The following is a 14,823-nucleotide window of genomic DNA, read 5'->3' as shown; positions in this document are numbered from 1 at the left end:
ATGCAACTGTTTGATCAGAAATGGATCCGAAATGGATGCTGTTGTATCCGAAATCCAAACTGTTTGTCCGAAATGACTGATTTTCAGTCCGAAATCCAAGTCTTCTGATCAATAATGATCCGCAATGCTTGATTTTTATCCGAAATCCAAGCTTTTTTATCAGTGATGGTCCGAAATGCTTGAGTTTTATCCGAAATCAGCAGCAGATCTCCGAAACAGCCTCCAAAAACTCCCAAAAACGCCGATTTTCTGCAGAAAACGATTCTGAACCGAGCAAAACAAGAGCCTAAGGCTCTGATATCAATTGTAGGTCCCGTAACGCGTGCGGATCGAAACAGAATCGTCGATCCAACCTAGAGTGCGGAATCCCCTAGATCAGATTTCACAGAAAACGAGTAGAACAACAATCAAGAACAAGATACACTTTCAATCCGGTCTTCTATTGATTATCCAACACGAAGTTTACAATCAACTCAAGACCCACAAGAAATCTCTCAGCCACTCTCTGTAGATTTCTCTAACTCTCTCTCAAACCCTCCAAGTGTGTCTCCAAGTGTCTCAAATGTCTAACCTCAACCCTAATGCCAAGCCTTGTATTTATAGGACAAGCTTTGCACATGGGCTTTGGTCTGGGCTAGGCCATTCTCCAAGCCCATAACACAGAAATAACTCCCTAACCAATATGCTAAGCCCAATACAAAATATCCAAAGACTAAATAAACAAACTATTAAGCTATTGACACAAAACATGCACTAACAAACTCCCCCTTGACAATAGCTTCATAGTGTAACTTTGTCTTCAAACATCTTGCAGTCTTTTGGTCTTTGGATAGCGTCAGCTACACAGTTTCTGACATCAACAAAACAGTGGTTTCAAACACTGTTTTAAACCAACAATGGTTTGAAACACTGTTTTAAACCAACAATGGTTTGAAACACTGTTAACCCAAAAGTGGTTTCAAAACACTGTTTTAACCCAACAGTGGTTTCAAAAACTGTTTTAACCTAAAAGTGGTTTCAAAACACTGTTTTAACCCAAAACAGTGGTTTCACTTTTTCTCAGATTAAAACACTATTTTAAAAACATAATCATATAACATGAGACAATATATGAAACTTAAACGATAAAATTTAATCTATTTAACCGAACATGCCTCTCCGCCTTTTGGTAGCTTAGTATCTGTCTTGTCCAACAAACCAACAACTTTTCGAACTTTATCTACATCTATAGCTCTGCAGTAAAAGTAACATGGCATCAAACCACATTTCACTTTATTAGTTTTATAAATAAACTAATACAGTAAAGTTCTTTACCATTGTTGGTTCTTCCTGAATTCAAATGCATTGTAAGTCTCGTCCCTGACCCGAGTATGTGAAAATAACCATGATAATAAACATATAAAAAAAGATAAACATTTGCTTCGATAATCAAACTCCAATATGAACAATTATACCACAAACAAAGATGAGCAAAGCAATTTTTGCTTGTTTCATGCAGTTGAGGTTCGTAATCTGATTGTTTATTAGTCAAAAACTATAATTGAAGTAATGATCAAAATAAACTCAAGTCAAAAACTATAGAAGACAATGAATGAAGTAATGATCAAAATAAACTTAAGTCAAAAACTATAGAAGACAATGAAATGTAAAGAATCAAAAAAAAAAAAAAAACTTTTATCCACTGTATTAGCAAGATATAGATAGCGGCAGGATGAAAACGCTTTTATCCACTGTATTAGCAAGCTCTTCGCATAGTGTCACCTCTATCAAAAAAAATTCTTAAGTGCTTTATGCATACCAACATTTCTACAAGTACTTTTTTCTTGAGAAACTTGTTACCCTTTTGGATTGAACTCGTGATGGCCCACGAGCTCAAACTGTCGACTAATGGAACAAAGTTGTTTCCCATTTTCAAGTTAGATAGACTGCACAAATAAAAAGAGATATAAACAATAAGAATAATATCGTTATTTTGTCATCTGGGAACCCTTAAAGAATAAACCGAATGTTCAACCATATTCTTTATTCGTCCGCGGATTCCGAGATCATGTTCTTCTATCTTGCCCCAAGTTATAGCAACATCGTACTACCTCTTCCTGCACCCATTCCACCTAAGTATACTACCAATATGCAGTCTTTATCAACCTGAAGCAACCAAAAATTATCATTTTGAACCGTCAGAGCGAATAACCTATATATGTGTTGGTGAATATAGATGCACGTGATTTACATATTTCCGTACTCCAGCTGGTGATTCTCCGCATATATCATCTAAGAACTTCTCATTCAATCTCTCTTTCTTTTTCAATGATTTAATTTTAACTAATTGACCAGATGGATATAATACATAATTTGAACATCTATACATTTATAAAAAAAATACAATCAGCTGTTATGGACATACCCCCCCAGACAGAGGGTGGCTCTTTAAAGTTTTGAGTCCACTGAAAATCTGCAACAGATGATGTTAGAAGACCATAATCATTGGCAGCCTTCATTATAATTCCGAGAATTGTTTCTGTAATACCGGGATATAAATATTAGCATAGTGATTATCAAATTTTGCAAATAACTACACAAAGATGCCAATCAATGAAAAAAGATGCACATTTCAGTTGATTCTCATGCATCCTTACTCGGTATAAAAATTAAAAAACGAATATTTATGGGATATATTTATCAAAATGAAGAACTTATACAATCTATTCTCACTTAATTGTAACAACAAACCTGGATTTCTGCTTCCACAGGAATACAATCTAATGAATATGGTTGTTGAAGACGGGCTATAATTCGGTCCTGTAAATTAAATAAGCAACAAATGAGAAAGCTCCATAACTGAATCTCCTGAAACATGCTGACAGTTTAGTATATAGTAACATAAAAAGTTACAAGCCAGAATTTTATGCAAAAAAGAAAATGTCTATAAAATTCTTAGGGGGAATTTATTTAGTTTAGCAAAAATCCTGCCAGAAACAGCAAGTGAATAAGAAGCCAACACAATGCTTGATAAAAATAATAATAATAAGGGGCACTAACGACGTTCAACTTGCAAATCCGCAATTTTCCTTTGCACGGAGGTAAGTTCCCTCAAGACGCGTATCAAGTCATCGCCTTTTTCATCACCAGATGATAACTTCTGCAAGCCCTAAAAACCCTAAAATCGGCTGGTTATATAACATAGAAAAACAATTTGAAAAATAAAGTAAAAAAAATATGAACCATACCTGTGTAGAAACGGTGTTGATGATGAAGATGCCTAATGAAGATACCTAAGTAATCAAGCATGAAGAATTATCAATATATACCACAAAATTTATGTTGGATCTACAAAGAACATATTCGATTTACCTTGTCAGACGTTTGAGATTGAGAGAGGAAGAAATTTATGTTGGATCTACAAAGAAAACACTGAGTTTTTGTTGAATCGCACTGAAGATCCAGAGAGAAGAAACCCTAGCCATTTGAAAAGATAAATGAGAAGAGAGATGATAAAGGAAAAAAAAAAAGGGACGGGGGTACTGTTGGGTGGGAAAATGAAAAAAGTGATGCCCTAATTTAATGACATGTGGCCCAAATCACCTTTCAATTATTATATATACTAGATAGGGTAAAAATGGGGATTAGATGTGAATACTCTAAATGTTGGTCACTATGATTAATAACTATTCACATTTTTTTCTGAAGGCAAACAATCCCAAATATTTCAAAATTCTTTCGTTACTTATTTCAAAATTCTTTCGTTACTCAGGTTTTAACCTGAAACCTTTCATCTAAGGTCATGCTTAAAAAGGGATTATAGGGGCGTGAAAATGTCTGATAACGCATCGAATATTGTTTCATTGGGTATTATAGGGGCATGAAAAGGGAGGGGACCATTTCTAGTATAATGTCAAATAAAGAGAAAAAAATGCAAAGTAATAATTGAAAGGGTATTAAGGGGCGTTAACTATTGAACATTTGGGTAAATTACTTTTTGAGTCCCTGTGTTTTCTGAGTTTTAACTAGTTGAGTCTAAAAGCAAAAAGTGTAAATCCCCATAAGTATTTTCTTTAACCATTTGAGTCCAAATTTCTAACTCCATCCACCAAGTCTGTTAACTGTGAGGGTAATTTGGTTATTTACACACAAAGTACAAGTCTTATATGCACATAAGTACAAGGAACAAGTCTTTAATACATAAACTTTTAACATATAAAATATATAAACACCACCGCCCCACTGCCACCACCGCCGCCACCCCACTGCCTCCACCACGACCGCCCCTCTGTCCCATTCAAGATCTTCATACCCAACAACAAATTTCAAACTAAATTTCTTGTATATAAAATTGGGGATTTAATTCTCTTGATTAATTAAACTTCCACAAACTATAATTTTAACAAAATACCTTTCATCTTCCATTGAAGCTTATTTCCAACCACTTTTCTTCATCTACCAATGGCCACTTCCCTGAGTCCCTGTAGTTAAAACCCCTAAAACACCCAATTCCATCAAATCAAAATTTTCTTTCATCATCCAATTAGGGCTACAAACTGTTATATTTTCCGAAAATAAACTTACTGGAAGCATCAATGGCGCGTTTACTTCCTCTGTTAACATCTCACACCAAAATCTTCTAGTTGTCGATGTATGTATTCCACAATGAGTTATCCGGTGAAATCTCGTCCGATATCGGGAAATTTAGCAGCTTGAGGTTCTTGAACATGTCTAAGAATTCGCTGATAGGTGAAATCTCGAAGGCTGTCGGCAAGCTAACGGCTTTGGATATTCTCGATTTGAGTGTAAACAAGTTAAACGGAAGCATTCCTGTTGAAATCAGAGGAGCAACTTCACTGAAGGATCTCGTATTATCACAGAACTCGCTTTCCGGCAACATTCCGAGTTCAATTGCAACATGTTCATCCCTTATTTCTTTGTAAGATTCGTATAATATGTTTCATAAACTATTTTTGGTTAATCGTAATCTTATCTATGCGTTTTGTAGGATATTATCGAGAAACAGTCTTTCGGGTCAACTTCCTGATGCAATGGCGAAACTCGATCTGTTCTCAAAACACTAGGTGACTATCCGGATCATGAGTTTGTTAATATCGCTAGATCTAGACTTGCGGAGATTGAAGAACTTGTGGTGAATCGGAATCAGGAGGTTGCAGTGGAGGTGGAGATGGTGACGACGGTGTGTCGGAGGTGGGGTTTTGATGGTGTCGAAGGTGGGGTTTTGATGGTGATGATGGTGTCGAAGGTGGGGGTTTGATGGTTGTCCGACGGTACTCTGATGTGATGGTGGTGTATGGTTGCAGGTGAGGAGGTGTATGATGGTTATGGTGGTGTATGATGGTTATGGTAGTGGTTGTTTTGAGAGAAAGAGACTGGGTGCATTGTGTCACTTACAGTTAATATAGGGGTATTTATTTTTCTATTTTTTTAATTATAAGGGTATTTTGGTCATTTAACAATACTTAACCAAAAAATTCTAACAGTGTTACAAATTTGGACTCAAATGGTTAAATTAGAAAATGCTTATGGGGACTCATGTCATTAAACTTTTTGCTTTTGGACTAAATTAGTTAAAACTCATAAAACACAGGAACTCAAAAAAAAGTTATAATTATGATGAGGTGAAAAATGCTTATTAAAATGCATTAACCATATGGGGTCTAAAAGACATGTATATATCAACTAAGCTAGCTAGTCCACATTAGCAATTATTCAATAGTTATAAATCCATAGACAGAATATAAAAGCATTCAATAGTTATAAATTCATAGAGACAGAGAGAATATAAATAGATTTTCTTTAACCATTTAAGTTAACATGAGTTTATGTTTCCAACATTTCATGTCACCCTAAATAATAATAATAATAATAATAATAATAATAATAATAATCTATACTATATAATAAAAGAAACCTTTAAAGGGACACGTGTCATTCATTTGAGCGCTCTCTTTTATTTAATTATAAATATTTATTTTCTATAATTTATAATTAAAAGTAGTCGTGATAAGATAGAGGAAATAACAAATTTAAAACATTAATATTAATTAAAGTATTAGATTCGTAGATTTTGAAACAAACCATAACAATCTTATAGATAAATTTTTTGAATTAATTATGTTTGTTGATAAACATTGCCACGTAATTAAAAGAATCTATACTATATAATAAAAGAAACCACTCTAGGAACACTTGTCATCATATTAGGCCATCTCTTATAGATAATTATTAATTTAGTTTAATCTCTTCTAATTAATTATAAATAGCCCTCCTACTAAATATTATTTAATATCTTATATTTATCAAACTATTTAACAAATAATCCATTAGATAATTGGATGCATTGTACGTGGGTTAATTATGATTATTACTTTACCAGCTTTAAAAAGTTACTTATATATTTCTGGTAAAGGATCCCTATTTTAAATAGACGTTACAACCTTTTAAATTAAAAAAAAGAACTATATTTGTTTTTCTTATATTCATATTAATAGGTTAGAACCCCGTGTCAGAAAAGTGTCTTAAAATATCGTTTTATAATTGTTAAATTTCGTTATTAATTATTTGATATTTTATTTATTCAACACGTGTAATACACGGGGTTTTTTAAGGATATAAACTTTTTTATTATTTGGTAGATTTTTCAACCCGACTATACATGGGTTTTTTTAAAAATTACGACGTTTTTAGTATTTAATATACAAAATTACATTTATTTAATCTGTGTAATAGACATCGTTTTTAAAGATATATAACTCTTATTTAAATCTATTCAACATGTATAATATACGAGGTTTTTAAGGATGTAATCTTTTTATTATTTGGTAGATTTATTCAACCAGATTATACATGTGTTTTTTAAAGATACGACGTTTTTAGTATTTAGTATACAAAATTACATTTATTTAATCTGTGTAATACACATGGTTTTTAAAGATATAACTTTTTTATCATTTGATGTATAAAAATTACATTTATTTATCCCGTACAATATACGGGGCTCATAAAGATAACTTTTTATTATTTAATATATAAAATTATATTTATTCAACCCGTGTAATACACGGGGTTCTAATCTAATATATGAAATAAATAAATCATCTTAATTATAAATAAACATGTTGATGTTTTTATTATAAATCTATATCTATACTATATAATAAAAGAAACAACTTTAGGGACATTGTCATCATATTAGGCCATCTCTTATAGATAATTATTATTTTAATTTAATCTATTCTAATTAATTATAGATAACTCTCCTACTAAATAATATTTAATTTAATATCTTATGGATAATTATTATTTAGTTTAATCTCCTTCTCATTTATAATATTATTTAGAGTTAATTACATAGTTAGTCCCTGTGGTTTGCACAAAATAACATACTTAGGTACTAACAGTTTGAAATCACCTTCTAGAGTATTAACTTTTCATTTTGTAACGTTTGGAGGTATTAACTTCTAGGGTATTAACATAGTTAGTCTCTGTGGTTTGCACAAAATAACATACTTAGGTACTAATAGAATGTTATTTTAAATCTACAAATAACGTTAATACCTTCGAACGTTACAAAATGAAAAGTTAATACCCTAGAATGTGATTTTAAACTATTAGTACCCAAGTATGTTAATTTGTGCAAACCACTAGGACTAACTATGTAATTAACTCTAATTTATTTGAATTAATTATTACTTTGTATTAATATATTTTTATTTTCACTATACGAAATTACATTTACTGGACCTATGTAATACATGAGGCTTTCTAAGATATAACTTTTTATTATTTGATATATAAAATTAGATTTATTCAATTCATACAATACACGGGGTTTTTTAAGGATATATATTTTTTACTATTTAGTACAGAAAATTACATTTATTCAAACCATGTAGTACGCATATTTTTAAAGATGTAATTTTTTTTTGTTATTTGGTATATAAAATTATATTTATTCAATCCGTGTAATAAATGAGGTTTTTTTAAAGATGTATTATTTTATTATTTGGTAAACAATATTACATTTATTCAACCTGTGTAATACACGTGATTTTAAAAATATAACATTTTTATTTGGTATATAAAATTACATTTTTTCAATCCGTAGAATAAAGGAGGTTTTCAAAGATATATTATATTATTATTTAGTATATAAAATTATTTATTCAACCCGTGTAATACACGGGGTTATAACCTAGTAATAATAATAACAACCACGTTATGTATAACGTATTAATATGGCAATCTGTTTTTTTATCCAGATATCTTAAGTTTCCAACATTTCATGTCACCCTAAATAATAATAATAATAATAATAATAATAATAATAATAATGACGACGACGACGACGACGACGACGACGACGAGGAGGAGGAGGACGACCACGACGACGAGGAGGAGGAGGACGACGACGACGAGAAGGAGGAGGATGAGGACGATGACGAAGACGATGATAATAGGAACAGCTTCTATTTTTACATCTAGGTATTGGTGAAGGAAAATATGCAAGTTTCCAAAATTATGAATATATTAACAGTGTTTATTATAGTCTAGTAGTACTATAGTTTTATAGAGTTTATCATAAGAGTACGTAGTGCCATTTATATACTCTTAAATTGTAAGATAAGTAGCATTTAGGTCCATTTAAAAAAATAGTATTCACGTGTAATAAACTTGTTGTTGAAAGAAAACTTGTTTACACCTATTAGCTATTGATCTTTTTTTTTAACGGCAAATTTGGATCACTGACGGACCATTGGAGTATCATCGTGCTACCAGCGGAACCACCCGATCATATCCATCCCCACTAGGCATAATGTCTATACACCAATTCAGGAGGAAACCCAATAAATATGGGAAAACCCCCGTTGTGGGAATCGAACTCAGGACCTATTGGTCCAAAGTCTTATCCCATCCCCAAGATGCCACTAGGCTATAAAACCATGTATAGAGTCTCCTCTTACAAATATGAGGTTGTGGATTCAAATCCTTGTAACTACAAGGTAAACATAGAAGTAATGTGTTTAAAGATTGACCGTTAAAAAAACCTTGTTTACGTGGAAGTAATGTGTTTAAAGATTGATTGTTAAAAAAACCTTGTTTACATAAGGGTAGTGGCGGAGCTTAAACGGAAACTAGGCAGGGGCCGGACTCTAAAAATCCAAATCGGCGGGTGCCGAACACTTAAAAGTCAAATCGTAAAATACACTAGTGTATTTTCATTATCAAATCCTAACCATTGATTTCCATTTGTGTATACACTTGTGTATTGATAATCAAGAGCTAGAATTAGTTCCCTGGTGTTCACAATCAAAGGGGTTGTTTACTAATGAACCTAACCCTATATATATCTATATATATATATATATATATATATATATATATATATATATATTAAACGTTTCTAATCACTCCATACGTTATCATTGTTTTTTTAAGATGACACCATAAGATCACAGTTTTTTTATCTTTCATTCGAGCATATTTTTACGACATAAAAAGAGATTTGTGTTGACGTACTTTTTTCAATAATACTATTTATTCATACACGTGTACAACATTACGAAAAATCTAAACCACAACCCCCCCCCCCTAAAAAAAACCTAACCCCCTCCCACCCCACACCCAAAAACCGAACCCCTTACCCCTACCTCAAAAACCTAAACCCCCACCCCCAAAGCATAATTACATTAATATAATATAGCTAGTATTTTACTCGATTCGCGTGTAAAAGAATTGAAATATTAGAAGAAACAAAAATCTCATAAAAAACTTGTCGGAAATCAACTTAAGAAGAAACAAAAACCTTTTACTCGATTCGCGTGTAAAAAAATTGAAATATTAACTAAATATAATATAGCTAGTATTTTGACCCGCCACGCTTTGCCATAGCGTCAAAACTTAAAACAACTCGAAATTATGCCGTTAGATATTTGACTTACTCGTTTTCGAACAAATGTTACGTTAAAACGTAGAACAACTGATGTAACATTTGTGCTTGTAATCATTATGAACAGTTCAATTATCAATAAAACAATGTTATTTGATCCCAATGTTTGTTTGGTTGTGTTTTACATTTTTCATGTTTTGACTTTTGTTCAATTTCAAACTCTACATCGCTTTCTGGAGAACTATACGCAAACTGGTGCGTAAACGTACTCAGTTTAATACGACAAATACTCTGGAACATCAACGTAAACTCAACATATCTTAAATAACCTATACATAACTTAGAAATAAGTTTTGAAGGCTTTGGTATGGCAAAAACAAGTTAATTCGCTTACAGGGACTAAACTTGACAAACTGTGAAAGTATGCCAATTTGAACTGTAACGAACATTCCGGAACATGTCCATAAGTTAAACATACCATAAATATCCTTTACATAGCTTAGAAATAGGCTTTGAGGGGTTTGGTATGCTAAAATAAACTTTTGGATCATTCAGGGACTAAAAGTGTCAAAAAGTGCACAAGTTTGCACTTTCGCGCATAACTTACGTTCTGAATACATCCGGACATCCAAAAATTTATGTAAGCATTATAATATTATGCCTTAGTGTTTGGCATGAGAAAAATCCATTCGTCGCGTCATTTGGATCGTCTTTCGCGCTTATGCGCATTCCGTCGTAATTAAGCGAACATCGCGATCGTACGGCCAAACGAACCAACATCCGGAACATTTTTGAGCATGTTTCATGTCCACAATGTTTAGGCATCATTTTAGGGCCTTAAAGTTGGCTTTACGGGCCTTAGAAGTGTCGGAAATGGCTTAAATACGCAACAGGGACCAAAACTGCCATTTCTGAAAGTATGTGCAGATCAGACAGGCCCAGGCGGCCCGCCTGAGTTTGTGCATATCCTGATCCAGGCTGCATGGCCCCTTCAGTAACAGAAAGTTTGTCTTTCTTGCAAACTTAGCCTTTCAAACACACCAAAGGGCAATGCCCTTTCACCATCTCAGGAGTTAAGGGTCATTTTGAGCCACCACAACTTTGTGACAAGTGTACGCTTAAGATCGTGGCACGATATTCAAGAAACGATCCTAACGGCTTTACTTTTCCTATAAATACCCCCCCCCTTTGACTAAAACCCACAAAAATCTGATCAAGAGCTCTAAGTTGGAACCTTTGTTTCATACCTGAGCCATTTTGATCTAGATTAGCATTCGGGGACCCTCCGTAAGTGTTCCTTCATTCTTTTATTCGCTTTTCGAGTCCGAAAGTCAATGTTTTGTCGACTTTCTGCGTTGACCAGCCTATGGTCAACACGAAGTTCGTTGGAACTTCATAACGTGATTGTGATCACGATGGTTATAGTCCATGGCGACTATACCTACTGATTACCACGTTATCTAGGCTCAGTGACGAGTCGTAGTTTTGGCCAAAACGCGCATTCTTGCGTATTTTGTAACCAAACTACTCATGAGCATCAAAGCCGTTTGTTTTGATGCCAAACCTGTTTTCCAAACTTAGTTAAGCATGTTCTAACATGCTTAACTCGTCACTTTTAGTGTAGTGCTTATATAGGGTCGTAAGGTAAGCGATCTAAACAATCGCTTATACTTTTGAACCCGACCCATTTGGTCGATCATTAGGATCCGATCAAACACATTAGGTGACCATAGCTATAACCTTCCGAGGTTATACCTTGTGGTCACGATGTTAGGCGTTCCAAACGCGTTCTACGCGAACGACGCGTTAAGGTAGCATAAGCTACCTAAACGGGTCGTAATGGGTCGCAAGCACTTAGGTTAGGTTTCATTTAGTATGTACGCTTTGTTAAACCATATTACACGAGTTTCCATACTCATTTGGTTTACGAACCCGCATACTGTCCGATCCTTCCGATTTTGGTCCGGTATATTAATATAGCTACCTATTAGGTGCCGTTTGATATCCCGTGATCTCTAGCATTGGGTGATTATTACACAAGGAATTCAAAGCAATCTCAGGTGAGTACATAGAACCCCATCTTTTACTGTTTTCCAAACTGTTTTGGGGTGAAACACATGTGCCTATCTGTTACTTTCATGCTTTCCTTGTTTTCACATCATATACCTGCTATGTTCGTTAGTACATTATAGTACATGGTTTCATTACATTTCATGCTATGTATGCCCATTGTGTGCGTACTTAGTACATTGCTTTACAATACATTTCATGCTATGTATGCCCATTGTGTGCTTACTTAGTACATTGCTTTACAATACACTTCATGCTATGTATGCCCATTGTGTGCGTACTTAGTACATTGCTTTACAATACATTTCATGCTATGTATGCCCATTGTGTGCGTACTTAGTACATTGTTTCACATTGCATTTCATGCTATTTATGCCCATTGTGTGCATACTTAGTACAATTGTTTACATCACATGCCTTCATTTTGGTACAACATTTGGTTTGTTTAACATGGAACAATACATTCATTAACATTAGCTACGTCGTTCGTTAGTAGGTAGTGGTACCATAGGAATTAACAACTCCCGTTCCTGAAATCCTGGGTTTGTTTGGATTGGAAGGAATGACCGAATTCGATATACATAACTTAGATAAACCTTTAATTTGTTTAAGGGTTTATCGCCACAGTCTCAAGGCTTGAATGTATGCATTTTCACAATACCGCATAAATGTTTATATCAGTAGAGCATGCATTGTTCCACAAAACATAACGTTGATTTAAACCATGTTTTACTTCAACACCTTGTTTTGTGCATTTTACATATGGTTTAGTGGATACATCTCACTTACCATACAAGATATATTTTGGGTACACATTACATGATCTATATTGAACATAAACATTTTGACATTGATATACATACTTGGTGGTTTACATTGAACATAGACATTTCGATATGGTTTACACAATAACACTTGACAATTGGTTTATACATGAACAATTTACATGGTGGTTGGTTTGGGTAAATGGTTTGAGTAACGTGGCGTATGTAATATGATACAAACATGGTGGATACGCCGCTGGTACTTCCTATACATAAATGCTTGTATTATATTACATATCGTAGCGTTATCTAAATCATTTCAGTTTAGACATATTACATTTTATACAAATAACATATTCTTCACAAGACATTGTTTTACAAACAACTTATCTTATTCATACTTATTTTACTAGGTTATTCATTTAACCTTGCACTTATTTATACATACCATCTGATCTTATCGTTTTTCATACGATTTACAAAACAAAACAAAACAAGTTACAAGGTTCATGACTGACTGTTATTAAACGTTTTCTTTAAACCCAAGTCATGAATCCCATTTTCACAAAACCTATGTATCTCACAGGCATTTTTATGCTGACGTACCTACTTTCACATGTGTTTTCAGGAGCTATTCCATAGGATGATGATCATGACACTAGGGCGGACCTGTGCCTTAGAGACTAAAAATGAAGATAGACTAGTTTAATTATGTTATGAACTTTGTATTTCCTGTTTTGAAACGACGTAACATTCATGTTTAATAAATAAAATGTAACTTTAATTTCCATGGTTATGAAACAATTAATTTTGTCCCAACACTCCCCGGCGTTTCAGCCGCGGTTGCATGTTATACGTGGCCGGGGTGTGACAGAAGAGTTGGTATCAGAGCCAATGGTTATAGGGAATTAGGTTATTAGTAATGCTTTGACCTAGACTATAACTTTCTAGGACCCTATCGCAAGTTATCTTGTGTTTAGATTTTAAAACATGCACTTCACCTATCCTTAGGTGATAACCACAACGGGAACTCCGGTTCCGAATCCACTTTGAAAATTAATCATCTGTTCTAGGATGATTGATTACTAGGTTTTGAACCCTCTGTTATAAGGTTTTGAACCCCTTTGAATTTTCAAAATCTCGTCATGGTTTTCGGGTTTTAATAGTGTGAACACGTGCGAACTGGAAGAGTGAATGCCTGTACCCTGAGTTTTCTGTCTAAGGCTAGAGTGTTCGTACAAATCCACATAATCGGACCAGTCACTCTTACCTGGGAACTCTTGGGGTGAGTGTTCACTTATAGGCGAACATGTCTTCGAGATACATTATTTTGACCCACTTACTTTGACTAGACATTTCGTGTCGCTTATTTGCTTTGCGATGCGTAACCACCATCTTTGCTTTTGTTGATTCTGTTTCATCTCATTCTCTTCATCCAATCATCTCACTCGTTTCCTTTCATGCTTTTCCTCTTTTAGAATGCCTCCTCGACGCGAACACCAGATAGCAACTGCCGAGCTGGCAGAAATTATTGCGCAACAGATGGCTGCTCAATTCCCAAATCTCTTTGCTCAATGGAACCAAGCCAACAACAACAACAATGGTACATGCAATTTCAAGAACTTTAACTCGGCTAAACCACTCAAGTTTAGTGGTTCTGAGGGAGCAACTGGGCTTCTTCAATGGTTCGAGAGCATCAAGAATACTTTTCGCCACGTGCAGTGTCCGGATAATCGCAAGGTCGAGTTTTCTTCAAGCGTGTTTCAGAAGAGGGCTCTTACATGGTGGAATGGGGTAATGAGAGACCGTGGTGCAGAAGTTGCTCTAGCACAGACGTGGGCTGAACTAAGAGCTCTTATGATGAGGGAATTTTGTCCTCGTCACGAGCAACGAGCGTTGGAGAAAGAGTTTGATGATTTGAAGCAAGATAGTGGCGAGCACAGGGCATATACTGATAGGTTTGAGGAGCTGAGTCTACTTTGCCCGACTATGGTCGCCCCACTCGACAAGGCTATCGAAAGGTACATCGACAGCCTGCCTGACTCAGTACAAGACATTATCACTGGTAGCAACCCTACCACACTCCGTCAGGCAATC

At 34.4% G+C, this 14,823-nt stretch overlaps 1 long non-coding RNA gene across 4 annotated transcripts; it reads right to left on the bottom strand.

The window, feature by feature from the left end:
* Positions 1–858: 858 nt before the first annotated feature.
* Positions 859–3,526, bottom strand: LOC110922076. 4 transcript variants are annotated; one of them, XR_004887024.1, is made up of 7 exons: positions 3,352–3,526; positions 3,228–3,272; positions 3,040–3,157; positions 2,731–2,799; positions 2,015–2,518; positions 1,315–1,925; positions 859–1,233 (listed from the first exon to the last, which is right to left on the bottom strand). It is a non-coding gene; the product is annotated as an uncharacterized LOC110922076 (long non-coding RNA). The 4 variants fall into 4 exon arrangements; XR_004887025.1 differs by having other exon boundaries at positions 861–1,233; positions 1,315–2,145; positions 2,231–2,518; positions 3,352–3,525; XR_004887026.1 differs by having other exon boundaries at positions 862–1,233; positions 1,315–2,518; positions 3,040–3,148; positions 3,352–3,525.
* Between the last annotated feature and the right edge of the window lie 11,297 nt (positions 3,527–14,823).

This window comes from Helianthus annuus, chromosome 17, assembly GCF_002127325.2.
Source record: "Helianthus annuus cultivar XRQ/B chromosome 17, HanXRQr2.0-SUNRISE, whole genome shotgun sequence".
Taxonomy (NCBI): domain Eukaryota; kingdom Viridiplantae; phylum Streptophyta; class Magnoliopsida; order Asterales; family Asteraceae; genus Helianthus; species Helianthus annuus.
The sequence above is the reverse complement of the archived record's forward strand: the minus strand, read 5'-3'. Positions and strand labels throughout refer to the sequence as shown.